The sequence below is a fragment of the Dendrobates tinctorius genome, unplaced genomic scaffold (assembly GCF_039654945.1).
Source record: "Dendrobates tinctorius isolate UK_male_01 unplaced genomic scaffold, ASM3965494v1 ptg000043l, whole genome shotgun sequence".
Lineage (NCBI taxonomy): Eukaryota > Metazoa > Chordata > Amphibia > Anura > Dendrobatidae > Dendrobates > Dendrobates tinctorius.
Window position 1 is genome coordinate 6,968,925 of NW_027361711.1, and position 17,316 is coordinate 6,986,240.

The following is a 17,316-nucleotide window of genomic DNA, read 5'->3' on the forward strand; positions in this document are numbered from 1 at the left end:
GGGAGCAGAAGTCATGATGGTTTGCGTAGGAGCTCTGTTCCAGAGGCTTGGCTAACTCACAGATTCTACACTGCCGACAGGCTTCTACCCCAGCTCTTAGTCGAGGATGATAGGCCAACTTCTGTAACCACTGGGACGTCTTCTCCAGGCCAAAGTGGGTCCCTCTTTCATGAGCCTCCGTGGCCACCTTGTGGAGCAATGTTTCGGGACGCACCACTTGCCAGGTAACTCCTAGTTCTCGGTTCAACTGGATCTTCTGATACAATAGACCATCTTTTAGCTGGAGCCTTTCCCACTGTTGAAGGATGTGCAGCATTCCCGGGGATTGGTGTCTCTCTCTCTCTTTGTTTGGGTAGTTGTTTAAGAGCCACCCACTGCCTCATCTGAGCAAGTTCCCCATCTTCCTGTTGATGTCGGACCCACTTGTCAAGGGGTCACCCCAGGGTGCATTCTCTGGGCGCCTTCCTGATCTATCCCTGTGTGGTCACCACTGTCCTGCCGGTTTACGTGACTCAGGGATCTTCTAAGCTCTTCGTCCCGGTTGGGTTCAGGTCACTCATGTGTTGCTTTGGAGAGAACGTCGGCGTGTGTGTTCTCGGTTCCTCTCTGATAAGCGATCTTATAACGGTACTTAGCCATCCGGGCCACCCACCGCTGCTCGAGGGCCCCTAACTTTGCATTTTCCAGGTGAGCTAAGGGATTGTTGTTGGTGCATACCAAGACTTCGGACCCAGACAGGTACTCTGCAAACTTCTCGGTCATGGCCCACACCAACGCCAGGAATTCTAGCTTAAATGAACTGTAGTTGTCTGGTTTTCGTTCAGAATTATGGAGAGACCGACTCACATAAGCGATCACTCGCTCTTTTCCGCCCTGTATCTGTGACAGCGCGGCTCCTAATTCATGTAAACTCCCATTGGTGTGAAGAATGGATGGTTAGAAGTCTGCGTAGGCCAGTACGGGTGCTTCAGTCAGAGCCATCTTTAAGGCTCGGAACGCCTCTTCCTGGCTGTCTCCCCACTGAATGGTCCTATTCTTTGCGCCAGACGATACTCCTTTCAACAGTTCCAGTAGTGGGTTGACAATATGAGTGAAGTTCTTCACAAACCGTCGGTAGTACCCAGTGAGTCCCAGGAAGGCCTGAACATCCTTTACAGTCTTCGGGTGGGCCAGTCCTGCACCGCTGCAATCTTTTCACAGGACGGTCTTACTCCTTCAGCATAGATGACATGTCCCAGGTATTCAGTCTGTGTGTGGAAAAGGTGACACTTCCGGGGCTTTACTTTCAGGCCATGCTTCTGTAAATGACTCAACACTTGTTCCAGCCTTTGCAGATGCTCCTCAAAAGTGGCTGCATAAACGATGATGTCATCCAAGTAGATCAGAGATTCCTCAAAGTTTAAGTCTCCCAGACATCTTTCCATCAGTCGCTGGAAGGTCTCGGGGGCGTTAGCAAGGCCAAAAGGCATCCGGTTGAACTCGAACAACCCCATGGGCAGTATAAATGCTGTCTTCGCCCGGTCATGCACGGACATGGGCACTTGCCAATATCCACTGGCCAAATCCATTGATGAGAAGTATTTCGCGTTTCCCAGAGCAGACGATTTCTCAATTCTCGGTAGTAGATACAAGTCTCGCACGGTGCAGGCGTTCAGTTTCTGATAGTCTATACTGAAGCGCAGAGTCCCGTCCTTCTGTACAAGAACAATGGGTGCAGCCCACAGACTTTGGCTCTCATAGATTACTCCACTCTGCAGCATATGTGTCAACATCTCATTCACTTCCTGGTACATTTGTGGCGGGATCTGTCGATACCGTTCCCTTATGGGTGCAGTGTTTCCCGTAGGGATTTTGTAGGTGATAGCTGTGTTACACCCAAAATCTTCGTCATGATGAGCAAAAATGTCCTGGTATCGCTCTAGCATGGCTTCCACCTGTTGCACCTGTTGTGGTGAGAGTTCAGTTAGCTCGGCCCGCATCTGCTCCAAAATTCGGCATCCTTCCTTTAGGTGATTGGACTCTGGTTCGGAGGACATTGTTACAGCCACTGTCCAAGGGTGCCCCTGTTTCGCCACCAGTTGAACAGCTTTTAGGGGTATCAGTTCTTCCGGCATGCCCACAATCTGACATACTTCTTTTTTGGATGGAAGCATGAGATTGGCCTCCTCGAGGTTGACACATCGCACTGGTACATTACCGTTGTGAACAGTGGCTAACGCCCGTGCAACGAGAAGACCTGGAGGTAGCTGCTCCACAAAAGCTGGCTCTATCTGGACTTTGACTCCTTTCAGAGGGGTACAGGCTCAGATAGGCAGGGTGAGCACAGCTTGACCTGGTGGTAGAACCCAAGGTTTTTCCTTAACACGAGGTTTCTTGGGCATGGACCACCCGGATCAATTGTTGGAGCGCTTTCAGAACGTCCATCCCCAAAGTCAGTGGGGCCATTGCCAGAATCCCCAGCAATCAATACTACTCCTTTTGCAGCCTACATTTTTGCCACACACCGTGATTTGCATCCAAACCACCCATGTGACCGGGATGGGCAACTGATTAGTAGTTGTGAACGATCAATGGGCCCCATTCAGGCCACATCGTCTGGGGAAAATGGCATCTGAAGTAGGTCTCAGGCATAGTGGTGACTTGCGAACCGGTATCGACTAGGCAGCGGATGGCCCGACCATCCATTTCGGCCCATACCAGAGGACTCGGAAACTAAACTTGTGGGACTTCTTGTTCTCCTTCTTAACTGCTCAGGCTCCGGGCAGCGTCCCCCTGCCACGAAGCCCGGTAGTTTAGCGGACAGCATTGAAGAGACCGTCCACGTCGTGCACAGCCCCGAGCAAAATGTCCAATGTCTCCACAATTGTAGCAGGTTGGCTGCTCATTTGTGCGAGGCGTTCTCCTTTCCCGGCAAGGATCAGGGTCAGTTCTGCTTCCGGAAGAGTTCAGGGGTACTGAAGGTTTCTTCTTTCATTCAGACCATGGAGGGGGCCGTAACATGACAGGGCTCCTCGCCTCTCCATTCAGCCTCCATTGTGGGGGTCATGGGGTGCATCCTCAACATACCCCTCACCCGCTCAATCCAGTCACACAACAGAGTATTGCTTCATGTAAATTTTGGGAGGTTACTCAACATTGCCCTCAGTGATATGCTGGCTCTTAGGGCACCCCCAGCCGCTTGGTCTGTCTCCACGGTACTGGTTAACTGCATCCTGCCGACTACGCCAAGTGTGAGCAGGTTACAGGATGCATTGATGGCCAGGAGTCAGAGCAAGGGTTAATGTTTTTAATTAACATAATTATACTCCGCGCAGGGAGTTTAAAAGGTTAATGGGGGAAAACAGGTAGTACGGAGGAGCAGGATATATTGATTTAAATTAACAGCGAACTTGGCAATAGTATAGTTCAGTAAGGTGTAACTTATCCCGTCAGGCAGTCGGGACCACACAGCAAATGATGGCGCCAGCAGCGACCGGCGTGTGGTTGGTCCAGTGAAGATGAAGATGGGCCAGGTCTTGGTGGCAGCGGTTAGTCTCTGATATCTTCTGTGGAGTCCTCAGTCCGTATACTGATGTGACAGAAGGGGTACAGGCCACAGCATCATCTGAGCCCAATGTGGCTTGGTAACCATACACCGGGGGTCAGGACACAGTTCATGGTCACCCACCTAGTCTCTATTTGGCAGTACATGCGCAGCACTAACGGGCCCAGAGTGTTTGGCAATTTGTCCTGCGGGGACCAACTGGCACACGTCATGTACTGTATATGGTCACAGTCTCTGCGGATGACAGAGGGGCCGCTTGGGCAAGGGCTTGCACTGCTACGGTACCCTAGGTACCGAGCACACACTTATCCCTGCTGTGCGCTGACTGCTTCCTTGCGCGTGAGTCCCCAGCAGCTTAGCCACACCCCCTACTTCCCGAGGCAAAGGTCAGTCTGGTTATCTAAGCTTTCCCACAGACAACAGAGGAAACAGCCCCGAAAGCTCCGAACCCAGTGCAGGGCAGGTACCCACGGTCCGGTCCGTCTTCCTACACCCGTACCAAAAAAAATCGTTATGCAGTATGTTCTTGTACACCCCCCAGGGGTAAATGTTTGTCAGCCCATACACTTATTGCATGGGCATTACAAGTATAGGAGACCCGCGGGGAACATTGATTTCATTAGGCCCTACTGTACATCTCAGCAAGGGGTATTGAGGTGCATCCAAATTTTTGGCAGCCATTGCATAGGCAAATAGTATGGGAAGCCCACTTCCTAATATTAAAATTGCAAAAAAAAAAAAAGACGATGGAAAATGTCGATTACAAATTCAATAAAAAAGTCGAAAATGTTGAAAAAAAAGTTGAGAAAAAGTCGATGAAAAAGTGCAAAAAAAGTCGATAGTCGAATAAAAAGTTGAGAAAAAAAGTCGATAGTCGATATTTGAGAAAAAAGTCGAGAAAATGAGAAAAAGTCTATGAAAATATCGAGAAAAAAATAAGGAAAAAAAAAAAAGTTGAGGAAAAAGTCAAAGAAAAAGTCGATAAAGTAAAAAAACGAGAAAAAAACACAAGGAAAAGCCCGATTAAAAATTAGATAAAAAAGTTGATAAAAAAGTCAAGAAAAAGTTAAGAAATTAAGTCGATAAAAAGTGAAGAAAAAGTTGATAATGTCGAGAAAAAAAAAAAAAAAAATCGATGAAAATGTCGAGGCAAAGTCGACAAAAAAAGTTGAGAATAAAAGTCGAGAAAAATGTTGAAAAAAAGTCGATGAAAATGTCAAGAAAAAAGTCGACAAAGAGAAAGTAGGAAAAAGTCGAATAAAAAGTTGAGAAAAAAAGGTCATGAAAAAGTGGAGAAAGTCAAGAAAAAAGTCGATTAAAAAAGTGGAAAAAAGTTGAGAAAAAAGTAAAAAAAAAAAAAAAAAAGTTGAGAAAAAAAGACAAGGAAAAAGTCTATTAAAAAATTCGAGAAAAAAGAGGGGGTGTGGCCTAGGCAGCAACAGAGCAGGATGTGAGTTGTCTGAGCTCCCACTCTGAGGCCACAAAAATCCGCTATAAAAAGGATTTTTACAAGCCAAACGGATCATAATACCCCCTATCTGAAGCCCTGAGAGGGGAGTGAGGACGCGGACTCACCGGAGTGGTTGCTCTGGTGGAAGGCCTGGGGACGCCGTCCTTTTCCCGAGTGCTGTGACAGAGGAAAGGGTAGGCTGGGCTGCTAGGAGTCTGACCCCCGACGTCTAGCGGAGGCGAGCAAGAGCTTGATTAACCAGCGCTGCCCGGTGGCAGCGGAGCTGTTTTCTCTAGCCGCGGCCTGGGAGCGCGCGTGGCTGGAAGAGGGAGACTCATGGAGCCACGGCTGCAGCTCTTGTGAGCGGACGGAGGAGGTGCTGCGGGAAGCTTCTGAACCCGGTGGCGTGACCAAACTGGCTGGAGCCTGTCCGGGACACTGCGGGGGCTCACCCTTGTGAGATACACGGTACTGTGCGGTCCTCTTCTTTTTTCCAGCCGTTGAGCGGACGGCGCCATCTTTAAAAAGGAACAACAACAAGCGCCCTATTGGAAGATACCTGTCACCACATAAGCTGCTTAGAGAGACTCATTCCATAAGAACTGAGTGCACATCCCTTATCTGAGCCCACGCCGCTAACGGCAAGCATTCAGCTAAGTTTTTTATAAGCATTCCAGGATTATAGATTCCTTCTCATTTTCTGCAAATTGCCTCTTCAGAAAGAAAGAGGACTTTTACTCTACAGCGCCACCTATTGGTAGTAGCGATCCTACAAGTTACAACCAACCCTTTAACGAGTCTTGTAGTATGACTTAGGATACAAGCCAAATCAGAATCTCAATTTGCAGACACGGTGTTTTGAGCTGTTGGCTCTCATCAGTGCAAAGTATGAGATCTGATTTGGCAAGGTGAGAGGCTCTGGACTAGGGTCTAAGGGGTAAGGTTTCTCCTTGCGGAGAGTGACATGCCAGCTGTGGCTTGTCAAGGTAAGGAGACTTATTCGCCGTGCAATGCTCCTCTGGGAAAATAATATGCAAATTACCTCTTCAGAAAGAAAGAGGACTTTTACTCTACAGCGCCACCTATTGGTAGTAGCAATCCTACAAGTCACAACCAACCCTTTAACGAGTCTTGTAGTATGACTTAGGATACAAGCCAAATCAGAATCTCAATTTGCAGACACAGTGTTTTGAGCTGTTGGCTCTCATCAGTGCAAAGTATGAGATCTGATTTGGCAAGGTGAGAGGCTCTGGACTAGGGTCTAAGAAGTAAGGTTTCTCCTTGCGGAGAGTGACATGCCAGCTGTGGCTTGTCAAGGTAAGGAGACTTATTCGCCGTGCAATGCTCCTCTGGGAAAATAATATGCAAATTGCCTCTTCAGAAAGAAAGAGGACTTTTACTCTACAGCGCCACCTATTGGTAGTAGCGATCCTACAAGTCACAATCAACCCTTTAACGAGTCTTGTAGTATGACTTAGGATACAAGCCAAATCTCGTTTTCTGGTATTTTAAGTGTGCACCGTTTTGTTCATCACAGCACAATAGCGACATCTACTGGTCATTATATGAACAATGTTGCATACTTAGGTGCCATGTATAACTAACTTTTTTTCTCTATGTTCAAGTGGTGATCTCTGCACACCACGCTATCAGAAGCTCAATTATGGTTAAAACAAATAAAGAGCGTGGCAAACAGGCAGCTAAATCTTCAGTTAAGGAACAAATGCATAAAGCACAGGGAGATCTTGCTAAATATTTAAAAAAACAGCGGATGCTACAGCAGGCCACCGCAAAACGTCCATTAAGAGACTTGCTTCCTCTGATAATATGGATGGGTCAGATTCCAGTGGTGCTGACTCGGAGTGTGACTTGGATCAGTGTGACCCTACACCAATTTCCAGATCATTTATGAAAAAATTACTGGCCCAAAACATGAAACCCCTTATGGAGGAGTTGACAGGCTTACGTTCGGACCTCCAACAACTAGGTCTGAGAGTGGAAGCCTTGGAATCCTCCAGTGGGGAAGCAGTGGACGCGATATCATGTCTCCGAGATCAAGTCATTCAGCAACAACAACTAAACACTGCATTGTTGGTGGCGGAGGACCAAGAAAATCGAAGTCGGAGAAAAAATATGCGATTGAAAGGCACTCCGGAATCTTTTGTGAATGAAACACTGGTTAACGTCTCTAAAGAAATTTATGCCAACCTGCTCGGTCAACAATGTGCAGACTCGATAGTCATCGAGAGAGTGCATCGAGCTTTAAAACCCAGGCCGAAACCAAACGACCCCCCAAGAGACATTATTTGCAGTCTTCTCAGCTTTGTTGATACCGCAGCCATACTTGCAAGTGCTAAAGAACTGGATAAAATTCTCTTTGACGACTCACAACTCCAACTTTTCCAGGACATAGCCCCCTCAACTCTTGCTAAAAGACGCATTCTCAAACCTCTCTTAACTCAGCTCAGAACAAAGGGGCTGACCTATAGATGGCTGTATCCTTTAGGCCTAGCGATCATTGTGAATAACCGCCAAATCACACTATGATCTCCGACAGATCTGGAGACAGCCTGGGAAAAGTTGGGTATTGATCCTATTGATATCCCCTCCTGGAAGCCGATTGACACTGGATGGTCTTTGCCCCAACTGACAAGACCACAGGAGTGGTCTCTCAAGAAAAAACAAATGTCACCTAAACCAAAAAGTCTGACTCCAGAAAACGTTAGGCCTGGCCCTGTGCTATCCCTTTGGGTCGAATAGAAGTTGTAATACTTGGTCTGTATGGGCCCGTAAACATTCGGATAGCTCCTACTCTTGAAAATGCCTTCTTTGCTCCTTCAGACTCTTCTAGATTGTTTGATTTAGACAGTGCTGGGCAGGACATTTTATGTCTGTATGCAACGGGGAGAGGGAAACTTCAGAGACATGGGAACCCTCAGTCGAGGGATCATGGGTTTTTGTTCCTCTGAATATATGAATATTGTCACGATCCCACCGCTGCCGCCAATGTCACGATCCCGCCGCTGACACCGGTATGTCACGGACGGAGGGATGTGACGCACTGCCGACACACGGCTATCACAGGCGCAGGGGGCTTATCTTAGTTATCCCACCGCTGGCACCAGGTGATAAAAACAGCAAGCTAGTCTTGCCCTAACAATTTATCGCAGGGGGTTATTTTGGATGTCCCACCACTGCTAACAATCTGCCACGAACTGCGGGGATTTATGTGTATCCCACTTTTCAGTTCCCCTTTGGAACTCGCAGCTCTCCGGTGCCCCCCTTATCCTCAGGTCAGTCAGGGAACTACACCTAGGATAATTAGTCGCCGGACGGGCTGCTGCTTGTGCATGGACGATTAGACCGCTGCAGTGAGGGAATTATCAATGCTTTGGCCGCAGCCACCCAATCAGCTTATAAAACCCCTCCGTCACTGCCAGCTAGCCCAACCAACCAAAACACACCATGCTGCCACCAGCTCCAGATTTCTCTGCTTAAGATATAGACTTAATAGATTGGTTCGACGCCAACCCAATCAGTAGTGTAATTATCTTAAAGGCACGTGTTCATTCTTAGAGCATGAAGACAGACTAATAAGTTTTAGAATTTATTCCCAAAAAAGGCGGGCAGTGATTACACAGGTAAAAATGTTACAAAGTTGAGACATTAGGTATGTACAATGCAAATATAAAATGGATTAACATAATTCAACACTTAAGGGGCATTTACACATAGCGATATCGCTAAAGCGTCACCGATTTTGTGACGCAGCAGCGATATCGCTATGTGTGATACTTACCTCTGACCGGCTCCCCCGCTGTCCATCGCTGATCGCGCAGCTCCATTTCTCGTCGGGCCCTTCCTGCTGGCGCCGACGAGTGACGCGTAGACGCAGGTGGGAGGACGTCAGGATCGCCGCGTCTGAAAGGTAAGTAACGACCGCTGCTGCGTCGCTACATCGCTGTGAGGTCTGCCTGTGTGGCAGCTCACTAGCGACCATTTAGCGATGCACCAGCGATCCTGACCGGGTCGGATCGCTGTCGGGATCGCTGGTGCATCGCTAAATGTAATGGGGCCTTTACAGTTGCTTAGATGGTCTGTAGGCTAGCCATGTGGGGAGGAGGCGAGGCCACACGTCGCCCTGCATCTGGGGTCCTTTAGGCATGAAAACCTCCAGCTCGACTAATTTCAGGGGTGAGTACCTTATAGGTTTGGGTTTTTGACATCATAAATGGGTCCGTCTGGGGTCGGTCCTCCCCCCTGCTCTAAGTTACAATTCTGACTACAAAACTTATAATGACTATATCTCGCAGAGGGTACCTCGTATAAACACGCACATGGTATCATTCTTTTTAGTTTGCCAAATACAATAATTCAGAACCAAAAATGCAGTAGTTATGTCACACCGTTAAGGAGGAATCCATTTCTCGGATCCTGGGGGTGTTACAACCATGCAAATTATGGGCCAGAATACTGGGTCGATGCATTTTGCAGAAATGTAATTTTCATATCTTTATCATAAACACGCCGCGTTTTATGACCGAATGATTAGATCTCCATTATTTTGTATGGGAGTAGCTGAGCACATGGTTCAGAGACAGAGACCCCCCACCGTGAGGCAGGAAGGAGCTCACACTGGGGATTCAGGTTAGGCCTGGATCACACTTCCGTTTTTTTAAATTCGTCCAAATCCGTCGTTTTCCGTTAAAAAACGGATCCGCCATGTTTTTGGCGGATCCGTTTTTTTTCCCCATAGACTTGCATTAGCGGCTACCGCGGATCCGTTAGCGGCAAAAAACGGAAACGGATCCGTTTGGCAGACACAAAAAACGGATGTGTGAAACAGGGCTTAGACTGGTTTTGTGTGTGAGGGAAAAGGAGGGGTTTGCAGCTGCGTGACAGGCAGGATCTCATCTGTAGTGTAACAATGGGAGATTCTGGAATGTTCCAGCGAAGACATATCTTACTTATTACAAATATATGAATATATTATTACACTATTAGATTTCTACACTATCGGTATGTTTGATAGTTTTCCTTGCAATGTTTTTATTTGATTAATCCAAGATCACCACTTGGACTCTCTCGCTCATGTTTGGGTGCTTTATACCCCGCCCCGCGATGGGCGAGCATGTTAATGTAAAAAGTTTGTTAAATGATGTTCTTTTCTGTATTTGTTATCATTTCAGGCATTTTGATGTGACAGAGAGCTCTTTTGGTGACACTTTAAATGACTAGTCGGAGGGGTTCGGGCTCGATCACTGTGGCAACTCATAATGACAAAGGTATCAACTCCCCTGCTAAGTGCAGCCAAATGCTTACACTCCTGAAAAAGCAAAAAACACAAGTGGCTTTCATCCAAGAAACCCACTTCAAACTTGGTAGAGTCCCCAATATGTCTTTCTCTCATTTTCCTATATGGTATAACAGCTGTGCCTCCACAGCGTCTAAAGGGGTGAGCATTGCCTTTAGAAGGGGTTTCCCCTTTACAATTATAGATAGCCTAAGTGACCCGGAAGGCATATTCGTTTTTGTCAAAGGTATTTTGGCAAACACGAAGGTGACATTTGCAAATGTATATGCCCCCAACCAGAACCAGGTTTCATGGATAATTAAAACATTAGACACCCTCCAACTTTTTCAAGAGGGTATGTTAATAGTGGGAGGTGATTGGAATCTAACAGTTCAACCAAACCTGGATGCTTCGAGTGGGTCTTCTATTTCTATTTCTTTCTATTTCTTGGAAACAGAGACAAAGATTCATAAATAAACGAAAGTCATTACATTTAGTTGATCCCTGGCGGGCTATTTCCCACCACAAAGGATTACACCTTCTTTTCCCCTCCGCATCTCTCGTATCATCGGTTAGACTACTTTTTTGTACAAACGAAAGTTTTCCACTTAATTAGATCATCTCATATAGGAGAGATAACAATATCGGACCATGCACCTGTTTTCATGAGTATTGAAATCACCACATTACCTCGTGCGGTGGGGAATTGGAGGCTAAATGAATCGTTGTTGGACAACCCGGACAATGTAGGGAAATTAAGAGATAGCATCACATGATCTTTTAATGAAAACATAACTAAAAGGTGTACTAACACCTAATATTTGGGAAGCTCATAAAGCTGTAATCAGGGGAGAACTTATTTCCCTGGGCTCTTATTGTACACTTGTTGCTTCACATAACCCCAAGAGTAAAAGTCTAAGGGCGTCAAATCCAGGGATTGTGGTGGCCATGGCTTGACAGAACCCCTGCCTATCCACCGCTGGGGGAATGTTCTATCCAGAAACTCACAAACATTGGTGGTGTAGTGTGGAGGAGCGCCATCTTGTTAAAAAACGACACCTTCTGGAAATTGTGGCACTGCATACAATTCCAACATGTCAAGATACGTGTTTGCTGTCATAGACTGCTCCACGAAAAAAAATGGGCCTATCACCTTATCATGCGTCAGGCCACACCACACGTTCACTTTACGGGTGTTACATTCATACTCACCGTAAGCATGAGGATGTTCAGCAGCCCATATTCGGACGTTATGGCCATGAACATGTCCACAGATATGGAAGGTCACCTCACCGCTAAACACAATCTTCTGCAAAAATCTTGCATCATTGTCGATCTCATGAAGCATATCTGTAGCAAATGAGCATCGTTTGGGTCTATCCGCCGGTTTGATAGCGTGCAACAGCCACAATTTGTACCCCGTAAAACAGAGACATTTCTTTAACACCTTATGATCTGTAGTCTTGCTTAGGTGTAATTGTTGAGCACACGCACAGATTTTTTTAGGGGTCCTTAGGTAGCTATCCCGCATAGCCTCTATAGACTCATCACTGACTGATGGCCTACCAGAACAGGATTTCTCCACCATGTATGTAGTACAATGTAAAATTTGATCTGGCCATTAGACGGCAGCGGAGAGGCCGGAGTTGCAGCATGGGGGTTTGGCAGTTGGTGACGATTGCTAGAGGAGTTCAAGGAGAGAGTAAAGCTGTTGTTGGAAAAAGTTCTGGATAGAGCAGTGCGACTCTGGATTTGTTTTTGGTAACTCTGGCATGCGTTATTCGGCTTGACATGAGTAGACTTGGTAAGGACAACCAAGAACACAGCATCTTGTGCTAGGCCACGTGAGGCCTTAACTCTAAGGACTTAGAGAAGCTCTGGAATGGAGAGATTGGCATTCCCTAAAAGCTCCAAGTCAGCATTTCTGATTATTCGGGACTCAGCCCAGCAAGGGCCTTTCTACTTCAGTCTCAGGATGTACCGGGAACATCTTATATCTGAACATATATGTGCATGTATAAATAACTTACTAGAGGACTAGATAGTTTGCAGAAAAGGCCTCTTCTGTAAGAGACACTTCAAAAACTGCCCCGAGTAGGCGATTATTCAATTAGTGAAACAACACTGTATATTGATTTATGCATAGATTGGGTTTATCGCATGTATTTTGCTTGCATATAACTGTTATTTCTGGTAACTGTACCTGCTATACTCTTTCCTTTGTTTTTATAAACTGGTAGTACATATTCATATTATGTTATCTAATCTTTGTGTGTGTCTGCTGATTGCTGCTGTACCCCTTGTCCACGTTACAGAAGCGCTCTGCATTGGGAGCATAGATATTCATCACCATCATACATACAGTAGCTTTACTTATTTAACCTCTTTATGGGTTTTTCCACACTGCCACTAAACAACTGTCCTCCTGCCATGATGAAGAGCCACTTAGAAAAGTCAGTGGAGAAACAGAGTTTGCATGTCAAAACGGGTGAGTTTGAAACACTTTTGTAGACTGGAGACCCAGATGTTCCTCGGATGACAAGTGGGAGGCAGAATTAGGCCAAGGTCACACTTGTGAGTGTGATGCGAGAAACGCGCGCATCAGTACCCGGCGCTTGGACCGGAGCGATCGGCTGCACAGAAACACATGCAGCCGCACTCTCTGGTCCCGAGTGCCCGGTATTGATGCACGAGTTTCTCCCATCACAATCGCAAGTGTGACCCCGGCCTTATATATACAATCTGATCATTTCTAAGAGCTGGTCTTTATCATATGCAGCAAATCTATGAGCAATCAGTAAGAAAGCATGGAACCAAGAAAACGTACCCCATTCGTGTTTTATGTCAAGGGTTCAGAAAGGTGCATATCCAGGCATAGATGCGGCTTTCATTGCATAAGCAAGCAAAGATAGAACTGGCGGCCAATGAATGACAGAAATGCAACCACACACTGTCCCTACTCCTAGACATCCATGCTATGGGGTCATGCTAGGACTTCCTTCCTATTCTACTGGATCATAGTAAAGTGCTCAGTGGATAGAACTGCAGCCTTGCAATGCTTGGGTCCTGGGTTCGAATCCCACCAAGGACAACATCTGCAAGGAGTTTGTATGCTCCTCGTGTTTGCGTGGGTTTCCTCCCACACTCCAAAGACATACTGATAGGGAATTTAGATTGTGAGCGCCAATGGGGACAGAGATGATTATGTGTGCAAACTGTAAAGCGCTGTGGAATATATTAGCGCTATATAAAAATAAAGATTATTATGTGCTGCACTCACATAAAAATGAACTTGTTTCACCTAAACTTTTTATAACATTGCTGTTACTAATAATACTGAGTCAGTTATTACCGTTGGCCTATGTCTAGCCATATATTGAGAAATCCTGCAACACGTCGGCACAGAACAGCAACAGCCTGGTTTGGAAAATGTGACGGCTGCAGCCAATGATTGGTTGCAGCTGTCACATGGCTGTCCAGAAAAAGAAGGAAGAGATCAGTGAGGAACCTTCTGCATGCGTGTTGGCAATCCGTTACTAGAATATTGCTTCTTTTAGTATTTCATTTTGTTACGGACATTTTTAAAAACATATGAAATAAGTGCTCAGCTGTCATGGCAGCTCCTCGATGGTCACCATTTCTCCAATGAGGGCGTTCTTGTTTTGTGCAGGATTTCTCCATTTCTGGCCAAGCACATGGCGCTCGTGACATATGGACTGCACCATTAAAGGAGTTGTCTAAGTTTTTCATAAAAGTGTGCAGTCACTCGACACAACCAGAGACGTGGGAATCCTTGCAGAGTGCGCGAGCGATCGAGTGGCCAGAAGTACGCGCTCTTCCGGCCACAGATCAACTAGACGTGCAAGGCCCGATACAAGTGGCGAGCGAGGCTGCACGTCTAGTCATGCTGTAGCTAGGAGTTATGGTCACATGAGCACTCGCTCTCTGCGCCATCACAAACAATTCTCTCAACGTGCTGCTAGGTTTCCTAAGTCTGCGGCCATAACGATTGACTACAGACTTTCGTGACCCACCTAGACAACCCCTTTAACGAGACTGAAAATTAAAGGTGTATCGTTGTTTGTGGGACAGGAATTACTGAATAAATGGCTTGTCTGGTATCACAACTGCTGCACCCAGAAAACCAAGTGAGACATGGTTGGAATCGGGGTCTCTGCCCGTACATTAGGCTGCTCTCAGGTGAGGTAGCGGCCTCTGGGGTCTTTATAGTCTTCCTAGCCGGTTTCGCCACTTTCTCCCGTCAGTGAGACCCAGACAGCACCTAGATGGCATCCCAGCACTGATTTTGTCGCTGATCCGTAGACTCACACGGGGTCCACATTTGGACAGGTCTCCGTGATTCTGCACCGACCACTCGATCTGCAAAAAATTACACACATGTGATCCACCCCATTACCAGGTACAGGCATGATCAACCACTGTGTAAATGAGGCCTCCCACCACGAGGTTATCAGCGCTGGCTAAGCATTTCTGTGGAGAGTATATAACCTCTATATACACAGAAGCGTTATTCCCTGCGTGGAGACTACAGCCAACAGCCCGCCCCCCACTAGCGACCGGCCACGGGCGGAACTACACAGTGACCGCACAACAGCGCGCTTCTCCAGCTGACATTAACAACGTGACGTCACGCCGTGTTATCACGTGCTTACAGCCTACCAATGGAAGCTGTCTTCGGCCCTCGTGCTTCCCCTGTACACAGTAAAGTCTGCACTGCCACTGGTTATGCACATAGCGGACGCTGATTGGCTGTACATGGAGCAGTAGGCGGGGCTGAGTCAGGAAGTGTTTGCCTGCACTGTCTGTACCTGCTTCCGGTACCCACAGAAGCTCGGTAGTTGGACGGCCGGGGGCCGGCTCGCACAGTGCACTTGGCAGGGAGGTAAAGTCAGTGGAGGTGACGGCTGCCATTTGCTTGTATGCAGGGGAACACGCTGTACAGAAGCCTCCTGCTTCACGACACTTGTCACTGCTTTACGTCATGTCTTGCTTCTCGTTATTGTTTACAGTTAAAAGTTTCCCCTGCAGAGTGTGGCGCTGCCCTCCATGTGTGCACACAGGGTGACACTGACAGCACATGGCCTCTTATCTGTAGCTCACTGTCACTACAAGCCCCAGCAGTGATGCAGAGGAAGTGCCTGGTGCTGTGGGGATCAGATGTGGGGTCTTCGCTGCAGAGGAGGTCTCATCACTAGGTGTTTCTGTGGTAATCCTCCTCTCGTTACATCTATTGGATAGGAGATCGCTGCCAGGACCCCTGCGCTTTACACCCCACCTGTGACTCCATTCTTCCTTGGCTGTAAAGATCACATCCCAGAAGAGATGAATGGAATGGCCGATCCACTTCGAAGTCCATGACATATGCGTGTGTGACCCGCCCATTCATTCAACTCCTCCAGGCTTTGGTCTTGTGACCAGGGAAGGATGGGGGACAGTGTCCTCCAAAGGGGGTGCTAGTGATCACCTGTCTATGATGGAATACCCCTTGAACCATAGGTGCTGATTGCATCAGTGGGAGACTGCTCTGGTGGTAATGTTGACTCCATACAGCCATATACCTTAGAGCGAAGCAAAGCGGAGTATGTGGCATGTACAATTCATATTAGTTGGACCCATATATGACATCGCGGTGAATCTGGCGATTGCTGTGACCTCTTTACTCTCCAGCAAGCAGATGGCCCGGTCAGCCTAGTGATCAAAAGTCTGGGTACTCTTTAAGGCACAAGGACAGGATTTGTCAATAGGAGCTGATGATAAATCCTCACTCCCTTTTATAAAGCAATCCCTTTATGCCTCTGTACTGGTGTACAGAAACACTGGAAGGAAAATAAGGGGCACATTCGTACCGACAAAGCAGGCCCAACGTGTTTTTTATTTATTTATTTTTTTTTTCATCAGAAAAGATATCCTGTAAATGCTGTTTGGCTGAAGGATCATGTGCTACTATCTATGTGACATGCTCATGTCGAGTGACTTTAACAGGATATTCGTCAGATCTGTCCAGTGACTGACGTGAGCAGCACCCAAATGTTTTCTGCCAGGTACCACTCCTGTGTCTATCAGGATGGTGGGCAGAATATCGGCGTGCTGCACTGCTCTTCTTATCAAATACTACATCTGCAAGTGTGAATTGAAAAATAGTTTGTTTTTTTCTTATGTGTTTTAAAGCTGGTAATCTTGCACTTTAGATAGCTACTATATAATTGTCTAATTCTGTCTGTCATGGAAATCCTGCCTTGCTGATTGGTCGCGGCCTAACTGCCGCGACCAATCAGCGACAGTTGCTTAGTCGTCGCGGCAACACGGCTGCATTGCTTATCGTACAGGCACATTACAGCCGTTAAAGGCATCACTGCGGCGTCGCTCATTACACAGGCACAGTCCTGTACATATTCTGGAGTACAATACATTAGGTAACAACAGAACAGTGACTGCAGCTCTGGGTGTAACTGGAGTACAATACATTAGGTAAGAGCAGAATGGTGACTGCAGCTATGGGTGTAACTGGACTACAATACATTAGGTAAAAGCAGAACAGTGACTGCAGCTCTGGGAGTAACTGGAGTACAATATATTAGATAACAGCAGAACACTGACAGCAGCTCTGTGTGTAACTGGAGTACAAAACATTAGGTAAGAACAATGACTGGAGCTCTGGCTGTAACAGGAGTATAATACATTAGGTAAGAGCAGAATGGTGACTGCAGCTCTGGGAGTAACTGGAGTACAATACATTAGATAACAGCAGAACAGTTACAGCAGCTCTGGGTGTAACTGGAGTACACTACATTAGGTAACAGCAGAACAGTGAATGCAGCTCTGGGTGTAACAGGAGGACATTAGGTAAGAGCAGAACGGTGACTGCAGCTCTGGGTGTAACTTGCGTACAATACATTAGGTAAGAGCAGAACAGTGCAGCTCTGGGTGTAACTTGCGTACAATACATTAGGTAAGTGCAGAACGGTGACTGCAGCTCTGGGTGTAACTGGAGTGCAATACATTAGATAA

At 46.8% G+C, this 17,316-nt stretch overlaps 1 protein-coding gene across 2 annotated transcripts in view; it reads left to right on the top strand.

Moving 5' to 3' along the window:
- The first annotated feature begins 15,049 nt into the window (after nucleotides 1-15,049).
- The window catches only part of FBXO38 (F-box protein 38), a 122,962-nt gene continuing 120,695 nt past the window's right edge, over nucleotides 15,050-17,316 (top strand). Inside the window, exon 1 of one of the 2 annotated variants that reach the window (XM_073575178.1) lies at nucleotides 15,050-15,190. The gene's annotated coding sequence lies outside the window, so the exon portion shown is untranslated. The remainder of the gene's footprint in view (nucleotides 15,191-17,316) is intronic. The other variant, XM_073575179.1, reaches the window with a different exon arrangement.